Source organism: Helicoverpa armigera, chromosome 26 (assembly GCF_030705265.1).
Source record: "Helicoverpa armigera isolate CAAS_96S chromosome 26, ASM3070526v1, whole genome shotgun sequence".
Classification (NCBI taxonomy): domain Eukaryota; kingdom Metazoa; phylum Arthropoda; class Insecta; order Lepidoptera; family Noctuidae; genus Helicoverpa; species Helicoverpa armigera.
The window spans coordinates 930512-950508 of NC_087145.1; the positions used below are offsets into that span (position 1 = coordinate 930512).

General features: G+C 33.8%; 1 protein-coding gene across 1 annotated transcript in view; it reads left to right on the forward strand.

Annotated features, from left to right (window-relative positions):
* The first annotated feature begins 2225 nt into the window (after positions 1-2225).
* The window catches only part of LOC110379031 (ATP-binding cassette sub-family D member 1), a 40988-nt gene continuing 23216 nt past the window's right edge, over positions 2226-19997 (forward strand). The window contains exons 1-2 of the mRNA XM_064041703.1: positions 2226-2374; positions 12101-12160. The gene's annotated coding sequence lies outside the window, so the exon portion shown is untranslated. The remainder of the gene's footprint in view (positions 2375-12100; positions 12161-19997) is intronic.

A 19997-nucleotide genomic window follows, 5' to 3' on the forward strand; every position in this document is an offset into this window, starting at 1 on the left:
GAAAGAAATTGAAAGCTTCGTCAGTATTCTTACTCATGCCTTCCTAAGTTTTTGTTGCCTTCGCATAAAAAATACTTTACGCTTGACTCGTCAAAAATTGTTGAACCGTGCAAGTTTTTGCTTTTCAGGTTTGATGTCCGGTAACTGTTTGGACTTTGACGTCAATATAAAAACCTTAATTTCTTCAAATTGCCTATTTAACAAGGTTTAATGTTTTGGCAAAACTACGCTCTACAAACCTGTATATGGAGGCTGGTTGACTAACGGCTTTGAGAAGGTATCATGTGCTTTCTCTAGCATAACTTAAAATCATTGACTATCAGTTTTCGAAGTTCTTCGTTATTAGAAGATACTACTTTTACTTATGTCAATATCGAGTTAAAATTCTTTGAAGTAAATCATCTTATTACTGGAGACATCTTCACAAAGGTACACTGATATAATCTTAACTTAGGTGACCACTTGTGAATATGACATGTAATAAGTACTAGTTTCCGCCCGCAGTTTCACCCGCGTCCCGAGAGGACATAAGCTAATATTACTGCAAAATTTCATTTAAATCCGTCCAGTAATTTTACCTACATACCCACATATTATACATAAATCATATAAATCCGTGCAAAGATACGCATTAACAAATTAGTAGCGTAGGATAGTAGGAAAAAGATACTAAGGCCAAACAATCAGATTTTGAGGAATATTTTGACAACCTTCATCGCTATTCCAAACAGCTTAAGTTTTAAAGTTCATTGCCAAAGTCAAAGTCAAAGTCATTTATTATTTGCAAACATGGGTACAGGTACAGGTGTTAGGTTATAAAAGTTCTCCATATTCTACCGTCACATGGGCATGCAAATTATATAAAACAGTTTCAGAATTAATAGAAAAAAATAGAAACATATCATTCAAATAAAGTAATAATAAAAATTAATATAGTGATAAATAATTGACAACATACTGCAGAAATAATAATAAAAAGAGAAATAATTACAAATTATAATGTCAAATGGAATTAAATGTCAATATATAGGTAACGTTAATTAGTCAATGATTTATCATTCAGGAAGTCGTCAATTGCGTAGTAACATTTTTCAATCAGAATATTTTTTAACATCTTTTTAAATTTTAATACAGGTAATTGTTTTATAGCATTAGGTATTTTATTATAAATGCGTGGGGCAATTCCAAAAAAGCTTTTTTTCATTAGTGCAGTATTACATTTCGGTTGACATAATTTATCGACATACTGAGATCGTGTTGGATTTTTTCTAGTTTCTGACAATTTCTGAAATAAGTTTGGATTATTTTTAACAAATAAAGCTGTTTCTAAAATATACAAAGATGGAAATGTTAAAATTTGTAATGATTTAAAATAGGGAAGACAGCTATCTGTTGTCTTAATACCACACATCGACCTTATACACCTCAACTCATTATAGACCTTGTTAACATTGTTAATTAGTGTTATTACCTCCAAAATAATCGCCAGCTGGATAATTATTATCAGCTTAATAAGGGGCCTTTGGTTTTAGATCTACGATAGTAGTTAATTCAGTTCTATCAACGTTATCTATGCCAAAATTGTTAATTAGACTTATATCACAAATACCATAGTTTCTTTATCTTAAGTACTTACGTGTCCCAGATTAGGTTATTTTAATACTATTCATAATTATTACTACTGTAATCCGGCATAAGAAAAACTACTACGCAAAATCGCAATTTGTTACAAACGAGATCATCCTTTCCTCTAAATCCTCATTGTGATCCTTAATAAGGTGGTCTAGTCTACATTTTGCATCATTTACAAAAAGGTTTGAACCTTTATAACTTGGTGCAACATGTGTTTGTACTGGATTATTCATTTAACCATACCAAGCTTTGACATAATTTTCCCAGATGCTAGATCGTTAGACAAAAATGGTATGGTCTTTTTACAATTAAGTTTACATAAGCTGTAGCTTAGCTCGTAGCTCTGAGGTCCAATTCAGATCCATTTCCATATGCCTAGCCTTTTCCCAACTCTGTTAACCAAAAGTTCCAAAATTTTACTAGGAGCGACTGCCTATCTGACCTCCACAACCCAGTTGCCCGGGCAATTTAAGGTCCAATTCAGATATGCCAAATAATTTGATGTTCCTTTGTTTGTCTAGCGGAATCTTACATATCAAACAAGCAATGTTGATTACTGTACTTAATCAAGTATTTGGAGATTTCTCGATTCCGACCGCTAGTGGGCAGTCGTTCTGCGGCCGCGAGTAGCGACGCACGCGCCGGCAGTGGGTAGACGATACAGTTTTCAAAATTCGAATCTGTCGATAGTGTTGTGTTTGTGGTGTTCTATTGTGATTTGTGGCTTTTTGGACTGTCCTCTGTAAGTATTAATTTTAATTTTGAAGTTGTTAGTAGAATAGTATTTTTGAAGGTTATAAGTGAGATCAGTTTCGCTGTTGAGGATAAAACTCCTGTGATTGATAACTTTGTAGACACTTTGTGATGAACTTGGTTGCTATAGAAATCTAAAGTTTCTTTTATAAACAGCAATTGAATATCTTAAGATTAATATTTAATACTATAATAACGTCGTATTCGGTAAGGAAACTTAAAAAATATAGATCAGCTGTTAGCCTTCTCACGTTCTGCTATAATTTAATATAATTACCAACGGACTGGAACAGATAAACGAGGTTTTTTATTCGATGTGTTACTGACCTTCTTTTCTTGCTTAGCTATTGTTTCGTGAAAATGGATGTTCTAAGTAAAATCGTGAGATTACTTTATCATGCTCTTCTAATTTTAGGTTGGTATTTCTTTGTGTTTAAGTTTGAGAATTGTTTTTTTTCTTAGCCTGAACTGTCCCACTGCTGGGCAAAGGCCTCCCTATTTTGTCTCCACAACGCTCGATCCTTTGATTGTTCCCACCAATCAGGGATGTAGGTATTATTTACTATGTACTTTTTGAGGTATTTTTACAAATTGGTAGATAGTGTAATCACGTCTAAATATTTAAATACGATATCATTTTCAATGTCATTGATAGGCACTTAATTGAAGTATTTATTGGTATTTTTTACCAATAGTGTAGTAGTATTAGCTTAGTGCTATTCCTCATTAGCTTCCACCCGTGGTTTCACCCGCTTCTCATAGCTTACTAACGCATGTGGATATAACATACCCTATATTGTACAAGCTATACTATTGCATTCGTTAAAAACCTATATGTATATACAAACTTTCGCGTTTATGATATTAGTAGGATGTTGAAAGTTAGATTAGGCTTCCATAACTGGCACGATAACCTAGCGTAGGTAGGTATGTACTTTTATTAAAGCTTTGTTTTAGTTTTGATGCCATTCAAACACAGTAGATTAAAGTTATAATAATATGATGCCATTACCTTCCACAAATCAAACCAAAACACAACTTTGAGGAAACGTGTCCATAAGCAAGCTGTGGAATTAAAAACCTCCTTATTTTGGGAAGTCGGTTAAAAAGTCCATCTAATCAAGATCATAATAATAAAGGACATTGTTCCGGATCCATACATGTTCTGCCTAAGAACCGTTCGAATGGAAAGTGACTTTTATAAACTCTTTAAATTATATGGAATCCTATGAAATAAGTTTTCACGAACGGACACTTGAGGAAACTAAAATAATTACGAAAAAAGTTAATATTTTGAGGTTATAAATAAAAAATAACCAAGCTTGCGTGAAATATCAGAGTAGTATTAATTAAAAATCAAACTACACTATACAAAATATCAATAATACTATGTACAGCTCTATATGTTCTCTTCTAGATCTAGGGAAAGACTACTCTACTAGATACCAGGAAAAGAGATAGAGTACCTAGTCAAGTTTAAGAGAATTCTTTGACAATGATCATTTTATAAAGTTGCATTTTCTGTCTGTCCCTATGAATGCTTTAGATCTTTAAAACTACGCAATGGATTTGGGTGCGATTTTTTTGAATAGATAGAGTAGGTCAAGAGGAAGGTTTACACCAAGGTTTTACATTGCCACACACTTGTGTGACTAGTTTTCATAAATGCTTAGAATTTGTATGAAAAACAACTACCTAAACGCTTTTGCTTTCAACGTTACGTTTCTTAATATATCGTGAATCCACTTTGGATTTGTGATAAAACGCATAAGTATCCAAAATGGAAGAGTTCCATTCACCACAATTCATAAAATATTGATGTTATTACGATGGAGAATTATTTATTTAAATGATTGTTACTACTTTTATATTAGACAGTTACCTAGCTATCTATATGCCATAAGGCGGGAATCGAACCCGCGGTCTATTACCAAGAAGGCACAGACCATACTAAAAATGTCATTACCACACAAAATAATTTAACAGTTAAAGTAAGGTTTACCAATAACAATGAAAGAGGTTTTCGAGGATGTGCAATAAAAACAATATTTATATTCAATTAAAGGTTTTTAATCATCAATATTTCTCAATAATATATTATCTAAGAACTGAGCAGGGGGTTCAATTGAATTTTGGTATCTCGCCCAGCTTAAATACCAAATTATAGTCATTATGTGGGCACAACAGCCCACTGTTCTACGCCCAACGATACAATTGCAACAGTAACGCCTGATGGTAGGAGCTTCTTACAAAGTACACAATTGCGTCCAACAGTGCATTGCATCTTATTATGCTCGACTGCTTCAGACCAACACGTCGTACATATAAGGTCATGAGCTTCAACCTGTAATAAATAAATACAATAAAACATTAGTAAATGTCAAGTAACTTGCAATTGTGGCAATTAATTTGAAAACCGAGAAATTGTGTGCTTATGAAAACATAAGTAGGTAGTAACATTCTTATCAAAATTAGAAAAACACTTTCGTAGACCACTTACCATACGGGGAACAGTCCATTGTTGTATGCAACGAAGTATATCTTCGTTTTCTAATACCAAAGAACCTCCAGCAGATCCACAATTTATACAATATACTATATTCTGCATCCATTGTTGTAATTATAATACAACTAAATTCGATCACAGACAGAGCAATATCCGAAAATGCCAGGAAAATCCAGTCCTTTACACACAGCCGAGTCTACCAAGTACGCAATCTAATCGGAGTCCGTAATCAAGTCAAAATTGTTAGAATAAAACCATGAAACGCATAGAAAATCACAAAAGAAACGATAGTCGCAAACGTCGCAAAGCAATCAAACTGACTTCTAACTGACTGAAGTACACCAGTGTTGCCAATTACGAAAACTATAATCCTACTCGAATGCCAAGCTAGAAATTCGCGATTTCGCTTAAAACATATAGAATACTAGTTTTTTTCTAGCTAGTCAATTTAGGTATTGAAATGAATAAAGTGTTAGCAACTAGTTTTAATAAACGACTTCGGAAAGGAGGTTCTCAATTCGGTCCGTATTCACCGAAATCGCGAAAACTTCCGAAACTGGCAGCACTGGCTGACGGAAACATTTTGTAAGGCATCAATAATTGTGACCCAACTTTTTATTTGGAATTTATTTATTTGAAGTGTCCGTGGAAAACTAAAATATGTTTAAAACAATAAAAAATTAGATGAAAATTATAGTATAATTTATATTCACATCGGTTCTTAGGCCAAAATTGAACAATGTCCTTTGATACTTCTCAGTTTCTATTCCTGTATGGTGAACCTAGTTTAGTGTTCATCATTTTACATACAGCAGACATTTACGACTGGTTTGATGATAACCATATGTTAAACTTATAGGTATTTTTGTGGATCCGCCTTGAGATCGCGTGCTATTTATCCAATAGGTATATAAACCGGGGTGTTTGTTAGATAAGGCTTTTTTATATGTATTTGCTAGGGAAATAAATCTCGACTAATATTATTGATTTGTACAGATTGTTTGTGTAAGGCGTTATCTCTGGAACTACTATGTTGATCCTAATACCTATATGTAAGTAGATGTTGTTTTATATGGTTGGAAAACATATTGCTAAATTCAGAAACTACTATTTTATCTCTATGAAACATTGGAATGTCTGTATTTACCGGCCGTCCTATCTGTATGAGGAACTAAATTCCGCTTATTCTTAAGTGCTTCTCCGCCTGACGAAGATTGGCAGTCAGTTCTTACCTTTTGCGATCTTTGGTAGTGCCAAATAGCTGTTATTTTATAAGTGTTACATGGCTGTGCCTTGATAACAAGTTTAATCCTATACCTACGTATGTACAAACCTACTTGCCTTGTTAGTCTATTGGTTGTCAAGTGTGTCTACTGTGCACGGGGCTTCGGGTTCCATTCCCAGGTTGGGCCGAAAAATAGCAGCCCGAATTCTGGAATTTGGTTGTGATACACCCGTGCATCGGAGAGCACGTAAATGTCGGTAGTGTCCCTGATCTCTTTCCGATCTCGTTGGATTGTCGTCCAATCGGGCTATAAGAGTGAAGGAGTAGAGAGTGCACCTGTGTCCGCACTATAATATGTCCTGCGCAGCTGGCTGATCTCCTTAGAGAGAATAGCCACCTTGACCTATAAAACGGTCTGGATACCATTATTTATTATTATGTACTTACCTTACTAGTAGATGATGTTGCTAAACCATAATGATTTAATAGCTGCATTATGCATTGTCATTAAATGATTGTGTTAACACGTGTCTTACAGATACTTAATATCACGTGAGTCGTAAATCAAATTAATTTAAATTGACACCACGTTTTTTTTTAATGACTCACCTTTGAAGGTCATGTAATATAATCGAAAAATATCTAAGAAAATACCAGTTTGTGATTTTAATACTAATTTAAATAAAACCGTTATAGTTCTTACAATAATATCGTCATTTTTGTTCTAGAACCTTCTGTTATTATCATGTTATTTAGATAAATATTGACTAAACTTTTTAAATATTGTGAAATTTTGTACAGGATAAGGATATGAAATACTGGCATGGATATGATAAAGATGCTTTTTCTAAGATATAGTAGAATAGGTTTTAAATTAATCAAACTCAGACTAAAAAACGTTTATTCAATTTAGGCTGAAAAATCAGCACTTTTCGAACTTTCAGAGTGTTCTGAAGGGAGTAAAAAACACTATTACAATAGTTCTGTTTTATTATAGGATCATTTTAATACGTGCATATTACCAACACTCAAACTGATATTTCAATTGCAATAACATGAAATTGTTTCAGCAAAAAACTCTTAAAAATGCACTAATTTAATTCTAGTAATTTTACAATTGAGTAACTTAGAAATGCATTGCTCTGCAGTTGGCTAATGTCTCAATTTGCAATCTAGAATGCAGTTATTAAGACTCAAGGTTAGTTTATTCTTGAATTAAAGTTGATGAAATTCAGTTAAAAATATAGCAATTTAAAATATTGTATGTGTATGTGTTAGATTACTGATAGAGTCTATTAACGAAAATTAACTACATTCCTACGTACTTTATGTGGGCAGTACCTTTTTCAAAATGATTATATATAGGTATAACTAGCTGTTTTCCCGCTGTTTTACTTACCCGGATATAAAATATAGCCTATGTTATTCGGGTCTAGCCACCCAACAGAGAAATATTTTTTCAAATCGGTTAGATCAAAAATAGTATAGATACAACTGAGCTTGTTATCCTTAACCGTGAGAAAACATGCGATCTTACCCTATAAATCATTGCAATAACAATTAATGGGCATGTATTTCCTCAAGATAATTTACATACATACATACATACAGACAAGAAGACATTTCTCTCCTTTTGTTCTCCTGTGACCTTTCAACAAGATCCGGCAGCTATTAATAGTCCCGATGACGGTTTAAGCATTTTTGCAGTAGGTAATCAGTCAAAAAGGAATACTCAATATTTACTTTCAGGGTTCAGTGTCTTAAGATTATGAATTCGAAAAAGGAGGTTCTCAGTTTGACCTTCCAGTAATTATATATGAAAGATGCGGTTTTCAGCAATGTATTTGTCAGACTTAGGTATATTTTTGAAGTGTTTTTTTTTTTTGTAATAAAGCTTTTTTATCTCGTATCGTAGAGGATGGTTTGTATGTACGAATATTGAAACTACATAAATTAAAAATAAAGTGAGTATCAAGCCAAAACTTTTTGTGTGACAGTATGAAACCCTACATTTACGTACCCGTTTCACTCTTAGCCGGACCTTAAATAAAAATAGTTGGCAGGTTTCGAAAAAAAGGTTCGGTCCGCGTAATTTTCTGACGCGTACTGTTTCCTGTAGTTTGTTAATTTATCTTTAGTACTATTATCATCGTAGGTCTTTTTATTGTTCCACTGCTGGGCACAGGCCTCCTCTCACACAGGGAAGGATTGAGTGCTAATCACCAAGCTTGCTCAATGCGGGTTCGTGTTTTCAGACTTTATGGTCCAACAATATCGAAAAAAATTGCATACAGTATCATATGCATATAAAATTGCATTTTCGAAGTAAATGTATGCTATCACCAAACTTTCTATAAGTAACATCACCCGGTGATCTCGAATTTTCGACTGGATCACCAGTGAAAGTTGATTTGGTCGACATTTTTACTTCTGAAGTATATGATATTATAAATGCATAGGTATAGTGTGATATACTTGTTGCTTTTTGGTGATAGTTAAAAAGTAAGTCTTTTGATTTAAATACAGAAGTAGTTGATTATTCATATTACATTAATGCTTGTTTATTTCTTATTTCCTATGCCTGGTATTATTGAGAACGTTTCTTTTTTAGCTTCCATCTGCGGTTTCACGCTCTCCCGGTGGAGCTATTTCGCGCACTCCTTTAAAAACTACACACTAAAACACATTTTTTTTCAAATCGGACTAGTAGTTCATGTCGTTAGATCATTTGATCGAAAAAACAAACTCTTTAGCTTTATTTCGATATAGTAAGTTGAGATTATTATCTGCCGAAATCACCACGGCATATATTTAAATAAATATTCGAAGAAAAGCTAAAAATATACCGAAAGTTATGTAAGAAATGCTAATGAGTTCATAACTTGGAATGTGTCGCTAATACAAGTGGGTAGGACGGCAAATAACTTAGACTTTCCTTTCTTATTTGAATTTTACTTTCGCGCAAAGGTTACACGTTGCTTATCCTCATCCTATTCTCAAAACTCTATGGTGGGGTCGGATTCTAGAGATTCTAGTGTATCCGGATGCAGCTGAGTCCCAGTGTTTTACATGGAGCGACTGCCTATCTGCCCTCTTCAACCCAGTCCCAACCCGGTCAACCCAATACCCCTTGGGAAGACTGGGTCTCATATTTTCTGGCTTTTGAGTCCCCTTCTCGACTACCAATGATGTTCAAATGACAGCAATGAGACCCAGCATGCATGCCTTCCGGAAGAATTCATCTTGACAAGATGGTCACAAATCTACGAAGCTACCACGCCAAGCGTTGCTTAACCTTACCATTTGACTAGGCCACGAGATCCTTAAAACATTTCATAAAGCATCGTTTAAAGTTATTGTTTCTCAAAGTTTCCACTCCTAGAGGAGTCACGTAGCGAGTATACCTTCAGCCATTTATCCAATTATGTTGGTGCACTTGCAATCTTTAAACTCGTTAAGTTATTACCGGCACGCATTTCTTTACTGTTAGAGATCGCCTGACCCCGTTTTGGGGTAACTAAGAAATTACTATTGTGGGGAAATGTTTGTTGTTTCATAGGATAATTACTTATGGCTATTTCAATATTCGATGTATCTGTTGATCTGCTTACGATATATATAATTTTAACGTTGTTTCCATGCAAGCTGTGTCATGTTCTCCGGGATTGTTCGAAAGACCGTACCGCGGCCCTGGTATACAAAAGGCCTACGACGGAACACGACGGTTCAAACGACGGAAGTCAGTAAGAGTCTGATACTCCCTCACCGCTGCTAACCCACAGCGGGAAGGGGTCATTTAATGATTTTTGACGTCATTAAAAAAATGTGTCATATTTCTATGTATCTCTAGTAGGTACCTAAGCAAAATAACCGATATATAGAAATCGGAAACGGCGATTAGTGATTAGAAAATTGAAAAAAAAAATAATTGCTTATTTATTTATTACACGTGCTTAGGTACATTTTATAGTCTGAGTTCGGATACTTATTTTTTATATTAACTTTATGATTTATGTATGAAAGGTTAAATCATGGATCCTTACCCCGTGGGTTAAATAGTCATAAAAAGTATATGATAGATGGTGCATAATTTGTGTTTTCAATAAAATAGTTTTGTTTACTATTAAAAATATATTCACACATTATTTATTAATTAATACGGAAAAGTATGTGGTGAAATAGCAATATATCACGGTTTTGACATGTATGCATAAATAATGTGTACAGTATACATAAAAATAAACTATGAGCAAAAAATAACATGATTTATGCAGCTCTGTGTAGTAATATCAACTCAATTTTTTTGTGTGACTTTTTCTATTGCTAAAATGTAAATTGAATTAGCTTTGCTAGTTTTTAACCTTCGCTTATATTAATTGTAGTTAGTCAAGAAAGGTTTTTTTGTACATTAAGTAAAAAAAAAATATTGAACACAAACTAAATAGAAAAAAGATTTTTTAAATTATTATTTCTTAAGATTAGATTACATTACAAATATCCTTTCCTTTGAAATGACCGGTAGTGTTCGATTAAAAGGAGAATTAATATTACTTACAAATTGTTTGATTGCAGTATCAAAACATAAGTTTTATTTTTATACTAAAGTTTCCTAAATTAGAAGCTATTTTTGTGTGACTTCAATGATTCTTGCGGTTTTCGACACTCATTTTGGACTTTGATTTTGCAAAGGAAACATTAGATATTTCTTTATACATTTATTACCTACTCTTAATTTGGGCAAATACATACATTGGGTTTTTTGATCTTCTCCTTATATTTTAATGTCTGTATACATTTGTAAATCATTGATCGTGTGTCATTGATTTTTAAATATTGACCAAAGAATACAAATTTTCTTTGTGACTTGAGTTTCTAAGTATTTTTTTCTTTATATGTTATTTAGTGAGTCAGTGTCATTGAGGTTAATAAAACATACAAGAATTGTTAAAATCCTTTTTTGAAAATAAGTTAAAATTAGAAAAAAATGTGGGTAGTTTTGTCACATTGTGCTGCAGATTACCTACAATTTCTGCTATGCATGGAGTTCAAACCTTTTTGAAAGAAGAACGCCTTATAAATCTGAAATGACACAAGCAAATGTCAACCTTATTATAATAACGTCTAATTATATTTTTCTTTGATACCACAGGCTTACGAAACTTCCAGTCAGAGTACCGTGGTTACGAAATAAACGTCAAGGCAATTGCAAGGTTGCACATAATGCTAACATATCCTATGTTTTTTAACATTTGCATTTTTATTATGATTTATTCGATGAATATTCGTTTTCCGGATTTTGTGATTTACTTAAAAATAAGAGACACAGGAGTTATCAAACTCAAACTAATTTATTCAGTCATGGCTGCAAAACAGCACTTTTTAAACGTCAAAATTAACAAAAGACAGCCCCAAAAAAGGCCTACCCTTCACCACTTTCTATGTGTTTTTGCTGGGAAGAAGTGGCGCAAAAAACTCCCCAGCAACACCTGTCTGTCTGTAGGTTAGAAGATCTTTATATTAAAATTGGAAGGCTTGGTATATTTCATTTATTTAAACGAGCACAGCTTTGAGATTGTGATAATTCTCTCTTTTCACATCGAATAAAAAAAAAATCATTAGGTACCACAAACCTGATCGTAGAAAAATTTGAAATTATGTCATCTCTCTGGTATGAGGCATAATTTATCAAAACATTATATTTTTTATATCTATGTATAATCATACCTTCCCGTGTATTGACCTCCTGCCAATTAACATGTTGTATTAATTTATTTTTTGAGTTTTTAATTTATTGTATATATAATATATAAATAATATTAGCAATGTCTGGATACCAGTTTAGGTTTTAGTATTTTTATAACAATTATGCTTAGTTTCTCAACGAAGTTAAAACTACGTAAAAAACTTTAATTTTATTTATTTAACTATTTAGTTGTAAAATCTTCTGTTATATTTTTGCTGATAATATGTTTTCCCTTTCACAGGTACATAATCGGCTTAAAGTTCATTGTTGGATATAAGCCTCTCTGAAGCTTCACCATAAGGTACTATATGTTAATATGATATGTATTATACGTGACTAGATGTTCCCCGCGGTTTCACCCGTGTCCCGTACCCGGATAAAACATAGCCTCGTACTCGGGAATAGTTTAGCTTCCCCACAGTGCAAAAAATTTTCAAATCGGTTCAGTAGTTTCTTTAGAGCCTTTAGGAATAAACAAACAAAGAAATATTATATTAGTCTAAGTATGTATTTAGGCTGTGTACTTAACACCTTTGTTTGCGTAAATATGAAAATTATGTTTACCTAAAAGTATTTTTTTTGTTAAGAAATCACACCTTCTCATAAGATGTTTAAGCCATTATTAGTCAAGTGTAAACCGTCAACAAATTATTGCTTTATTTAAATCTCCGTCGTGTCAATGTCTACTTATACCGACACTCATTAATATTACTGACAATGTTTATAAATAAACCAAGAATAACAACATTTTGTAACTAAATTGTGCAACGGTTAAAAGTTTACTGAACTTGGTAGTTTTGGTCTCTTGTTCTCAGAATTTTCAAAATGAACTCTGTGAACTTAAAATAAAAGATTTCACTAATCCTTTACGTATCTTTAAAAAAAATGCATTATTTATTCAAGCTGGATAATTGGATATTTTCTTTTTTGATGTGAATTCTCTTGTGAGTCTGGCATTCACGCCCTGACTAAAACCCACCATGTTCCTTCTGAAGCCCTTGTACCAGGGCCGTGGTAACTCTTTCGAACAATCCCGCAGCCCTTATAATTGGATTTCAGAACCAGCATATTATGTCGGTTAAAGTCAATGTTCATTATTTCAAGGCTTTTTTTATAACATTGACGAAGTGTCAACAACATTGTACCCTGGTAAAATGACGCATGGTTTGTTTTGGTTCCGAAATTTTCCTTCGCGCTTTGGACTTTAATTATCGTTACAACTTCTAAATGCGGTTTTACCAGCATCCCGAGGGGACGACTTCCTCACGGATATATGTTATTCTGATATTTTTCATCAAAATTCATCCAGTACTATATTTGTGAAAGAGGAACAAAGATCCGCATAGATATACGAACTTTCCCAATTATAAAATTAGTATGATCCAATATCTTTCGACTAGAAGAGAGATACTTTTACTACCTACACTCTTGGTCAAAAAAACTTGACACAAAAATGTTTGAACGGTGAAATTGTTACAACAAAGTGGCACAATTTTTATTCCACATCTCTCTTACTTTCACTTTTTTGTAGTCGAGTAAGCTAGATGATGAATTACATATGGCTGTCCGTTGACTGTTTTTGGCTTTGTTATTTTTTTCGGAGAATGTGGTGTTTTAGAGGCTCCTGGTTAGGTCAGTAGGATGTAGTCTTTCTTAAGGTTTTTTTTTTCTGTGGTATGGAGAATAGAAAGCATTTGTGTTGGTTAAGGCAAATGCAATGTGAGGACGTATACATAATATTGTCCTTAGATTCTTTTGTTAACGTCGTATATTTCATTGAGGTATAAATCCGTTTGATTTATATTAGCCTTCAGCAACAAGCATAATTTAAAATGATAAATTGACATTTATTACAATGGCATTTCTGTCAGGGAAATACCTATTTGTAGACAGTTTAAAGTACCTATTAATTATTCCGCGAATTTACAATCGAATATCTCACCTGTCTAAATAAAACAAGTAATTCCATCGATATGTTAATTTATTATATTATTTACTTATTCTACGCACGTGTAACACGGTCGAAAAAGTTACTAGTATAAATTTTATTATAGTTAAAAAAATATTGGCGCCATTGACGTATGTAAGGTACAGTCGCGGACGTGAATGATTGAGTCATTTGCTCACTACTCGTAATTTCGTGATTGAGCAAAATATTTCAAAGGCTATCTTGAAAAATATTGGATAAACTTATAGATTTATAATTGACAAGTTATTGGGAACAAACCTCGGTTAATTGCGAATACCCGGTTAATCCGTAAGTTCCTTTTTAATCAAAATTGCCGAGATACTGGCTTAAAGTCATTTTTTTTTTATTTCAAATAGACCTATGAAAGCTCTCTCGAAACGTCCAGCTAGTTGCATGGTTTTACTGAGTGGGTCTCATGGAGAAGAACCGGCAAGAAACTCGACAATTATTGTCCGCGACTGTACCTATAAAGTTAACACAATACTATGTAATATATCGCTCATTAATGTTAATGAGATGTCTGCTAGATTGACTGACAGAAGTGACATTTGATTGTCTTTGAAGAGCCGGGATGTCCTGACTAAAGACTAAGTTTTGCCACCGACGTCGTTTTGTCTGTAGAACACAATAAAATTAATCATGGTATATTTAGGTTGGGTTCTACTAATATTATAAAACCTAAAAAGTCTGCTTGCTTGGCTGTAAGTGCTAAATCTCAGGAACTACTGGTCCGTTTTAAAAACATCTTTAGAGGAAGGCTTTAGGATTATAGGATACCTTTCATCCGGGTGTTCGAAGTAGTTCTTACCAAAAGCGGCCAGTATCTATTAAACTCAATTATAAGCTTTTACAACACTATTTAGGAAAAGTGTAAAGTGGCAACATTTGTGAGTTTCTTTAATTTTAATGCCGAGCTTCGCAAAGCTCATTCCAAGGTTACAACTATTTTCAGCAATGCAAATCAAGTTCATAAAAAACTACTATTAACTCGTGTTATTTAATCTATGACGTGGTTAAAACAAGCAATGCAGGTTTTTGAACCAACCGGTCGTCGCATTACGCAAAACACGAGTTTTGTACCTCTTATTGTTTACTAGCTTCCGCCCGCGGCTTCGCTCGCATAGAGTTCGGTTATTTCACGTTTCCAAGAGAATTCTTCAAAAGTTCGGGACAAAAACTATCCTATGTTCTTTCTCAAGGTCAACTCTATGTCTGTACCAAATTTTATTAAAATCAGTACAGTGACAGACAGACAGAGCAACTTTTGCATTTATAATATTAGTAGGAATCTGTGGTACAAATCTGCGTATACAGGACTTTTAATTGGGGGTTTTTGCTTAAGATTAATTAGAACTGGTGTATAATTATTCTATTTTTAATGACATATTTTTTAAGGTTGTTCATTTTTGTAATATCCTTAGGTATGTGTTACAAGAAATCTGTTCATTAAGATGCATATCTGGTGTCAAATGTTTATAATATTTTAAATGGTTCTCTTAAGCTCTTATCTATTTCCATTTATGACGATAGATTGCTCTGTTTAAGTATTTTAGTGTAGTTTGTTGTGTTTTCGTGTAGTATGTCTAAATTAATGAAAAATTAAATATGGATACGTCCCATGCAGTAAACTCCCCTTTTGCAAAGTCTGCTATAATAAGTATTACACCTGCTGATCAACAATTTCTATCAATACCTCTAAATAAGAATAGAAGTTCCCATCAATATCAACGTACACCATCATTATTCCTCTCACATAATACCTAAAACTTCTAATAACAATTTATAGTGACATCTGTCAAGTCTGACACTTACAATTAAATGTCAAATGATTATTCCCATTCACGATGTCTACGTGATTCGATTGAAGGATTAGTTAGATAAAATCAATTAAAGTTTCAAGAGCTTTCTGGTTAGTAACAACCGTACATATTGATCAAGGTTAGGCTGTGATCGTCGCGGTCAAACTTTGATTTATATACCTTGTATGTTCTACCTGAGACTGCTCTGTGTAGGTGCAGGCATTATGAATTTACGTTAAATGGCTTAAGGTGATAAAATAGATGGCACGATAAAAAGATGAATAATTGTCGCTATTGGTCGTTTAATCTAGATTATCCCTACCAGGTATTTTTCTTCGATATTGTCAGTTTTTACCGATTTGATCCACATTCCTTCTGGATTCTTCTTTGGTGCAGGGTCCTTAACCCTGGCTTACCAGATATCATCGAAATTCAAATTTTTGATCGGAAAAATCTGAGAACGATATTTCTATTTAAAAAAAGCTGACGCAAGCTAATTCTTATTTAATACAGAATATTATGTATCCAATATGATATGACATAATTATGCGAATTTATTATCATTTTTAATATATTTCTAGCTAACGTGATATCCCTGCTAGATCTTGGAACCGAAAGGTCATGGCTTTTCCGGTCAAGCGAGTTTTTTTCTATTTTACGTAATAATTTAGCACGTGAAGTGATGAAAATTATAATTGCAAATATAGGGACAATGTTGTGTTTTGTATTTTTACGAGTGACGAAGACTATCAGACTGAAAATGAATAAACCACACACATAATAACCGATATATTACGTGTGAAATAAAAAACTTGGCACTCCGTTGCGTCCTGTTAGACTGGAAGCCGACCCCAACATAGTTGGGAAAAGGCTCGGGAGATGATGATGATGTATGTACCTGAGAAATATTTTTCATATCGAATTTATCTACCGACAGATATTCATTTAGTTCTCCTTTAGTTAACTCCTTTAGTTTGCTTTGAAATAAACGATTAAGTATATTAAAATTCCTATTGCAAAAATATCCACATGAGGTTGAAGATACAGTTTTTTCTCTCTTGCACTTATAAAACACCTACCTAGGTATAATAATCATTTCCGATCATGCGCGTTCTATGTGTCACATAAAGTTATATCAACATGGTTAGTATGTGGCCCGACAGACGGACAATGACATAATTAATTATGTATTCTATATAGTGCGAAACATGATACGTACGAGTCTCCTTTACATAAAAATTGTGCATTGATTTTTGTTGCTATGGCTGCAAAAAATTGGTTGAATATTCTAAATATGTTTGAGTTGGGATATCAGGGCATAATTACTAATTTGTTTCCGGTCGTGTCGGATTGCCATCCCATCGGGCTATGAGAGTTAGGGGAATAGTGATTTCATTTGTCTTCTGCATTATAATATTTCCCACTGGTTCCTTCGAGAACAGTCGCTGTGTCCGAATTTCAGCCATTCACAGCTATGAGTAGGATAGAAATTGTACCACATAAAGTGGACCTATAGGCTACTGGCCACCAGTGAGTTAATTATGAATATTTTTCCGACCCAAATATCGACCAATAGAATTGCACCATTCGACGTCACGTGGTACAACCTACATGGTATTATACTGATAATTTTTTTTGAATATTTTCTCTGGTCGTTGCTACGTCAAACTGACAGGTTGTGGCCGACATTTGGGACGGAAAAATAATCCCCCGAATACCACACGAGCTTCAAAATTATCTGGCATTTCCCTCAAGGTTCCCTGCAAACAAATAAAGTCGTCAAGTTTTTCAGGAAAAATTATAAGTGAATATAATTTAGGGCATTAAGAGTAACTTTATTCATAGCATTTATTGCATTCCACGAGTTTCTCAAGGTGTTACAGCTACGTACATTTGTGGACCCTGTTAGGGCATAGCAACATTGGGCATTTAATGCCAGTACATTTAAAATACTTATTTACTTTACTTAGATAGAGAAAGAGTGAAATACATGAACACTTCTCTGCAACCGAGGACTTTTACAAATAGTCGTGTCCGAATATTTGTCTAACAAGACATTTTTCAAGTAGGCAAATAAGAGGTTGTTGACGCCTATTACAAACCACATTATTTATTGATATTTCGTAAGTAATTTCAACAACTACTTTATTAATTATGCATGTGTAATGTTGCAACATTTGTTTTTGTTTGTTTTAAATAAATAAACTTAACGACGAAATTATTTATTGAGTTTGATTGAGAAATCTTCAACTACCAAAGCTGTTTTATATATGTATACCTTTTAATTAGGCATATATCGCGGGTTTCCTTTACCGCATAGGTAATTATTGTTAGTTTTTTTTAGGTAGTGTTTTTGGATTGTCCAAAATCGTGATGCTATTAATCTGTGCTGCAAATCGTCAGGTTTTCATCATAGTAAAAGGCAAATAAGCCTTTATTTTGTATTATATCTTATACATGTGTATCTTTTAAAGGTCGTGCAATAAATTATAATGCCATTTTATTATTTATTACGTCAGTTTAATTATTAGCGAATATTGTCTCATACTTGCCTTACTTTTATAGGCCTTGTTTATGTGTTAATGACGTCTTTAATTTTGCTCTAGGACAGAAATTAATTGTTTATAATAGTCAAGTTTTTGTTAGTTATTACGCATTTTATTGATGAAAAAAATACATAACTCATAATTGGCTCCGCCTTTTGACGTCATATTGTAAGTATATTGCAAAATTAAAATATTTTTTCTAATTTGGCGCTCAAATGTTCATCAAATGATGTGGACTATATAGTTTGAAATCACCAACCCACATTGAGCAAGCGTGGTGATTAACGCTCAATCCTTCTCCGTGTGAGAGGAGGCCGCAGCCCAGCAGTGGGACGATAAAAAGGCTGTAACAGTAATAGTAACTCAAATGTTACATTATAGATGAAGTAGAATGTACTTGATTAAGTTAAATAACTTAGTAATCCTTGAAGTGACATAATTTGTATACGCAATAACCTGTAGGTAATCATTATTTAAATACCCATTTCATTGTCATCAAATATCAGTAAACAATGTAATTTCGTACTTTGGTCACGAACTGATAAAGGTACAATTTATCAAAGATTGCATCAAGTAATGACAGGTAGTTTGGCTATAATCACTGATCACTGATTTATATTTAAAGGTACATTTCGGACACAAGCGTCTGTCGCGAACCGGACGCTGTTGTTTGACGCCTGCCTTCCTCGCGAACGAGCTCATTCTCTCATACAATTCTATAAGTTGACTGCCTTGTTGGTCTAGTTGTCGCGTGACTCCAGTGCACGAGGTCTTGGGTTCGATTCCCGGGTCGAGCCAAAATCGCGTTGTGGGGTTTAGGAACTTGCACAAAGCAGCCTGTAGTCTGAAAGTTGGCGGTGTTACACCCCCGTGCCTGGGAGGGCACATAAAGCCGGCTTCCCTGAATGCTACTCAATAGCAATCGTGGTTACAATTCCAAATCAGAGGCTGTCAGGTCAAGTCAGGTGGTTTTGCGAGAACTCTGACACTAGTTCTTGTTAGGTGATTAAACCTGTAGCTCACTCGATAAGAGAAAGAAGAAGTTCTCTATTGTCGCTTTGGCCGCACGCGGTCTGTGTCCGAAGTACACCTTAAGTAACCGGTTGCCCTGATCGCGTAAATGCGCCTGATGAATAGTTTTAATGTCATGACACTTATGTCAGAGATGTTATCTAAATCTAATGGTTGTGTCGACATCCTGTTTTTGTGATTTATAGTAAGGACTTTGTGATTTACGTATCAAGACTTTAAATCGTTAGCAATACCTACTTAAAGTTTCACTTAGTAAATGTCAAGGGGGCATTTCGAAAAAATACGAGATCATGCTTAACTAGAATAAAATTTCTGACAATTTTCTCGCTATAGGTATACTTCATTATATCAAATCTGGTTATTTTGTATATATTAGCTTCATGGGTAGTCTTGGATATAATCACTACTTATAAACGTGCACTTATCATAATATAACTCGAGTACTATATCAGGCTCCAAATCGCCTATACTTTTATTGTATAACCTAATAACATCCTCACTACATACAGATTGAACAGTAGCATCTATTCACAACTTCCTCTTAACAAATTTAACTAAACTAATGACACTGCTTATACCTGTCATGTCTATGATTAATAGCATTGTATTCAACTAACGTTCAGAGTTTAAAAGGAAGCCGTATGACTCTAGCTATTCGTCCTTTGTAGTAAAGGTAATGGAGGATTACCATGGATTTTCACTTGTTTTTTTCCTGGTCTACTTTAGCTCATTGATAAATATAGTTTTTGGTAGAGCTTACTTGAAAGTGAGATCAGATAGGCAGTCGATTTA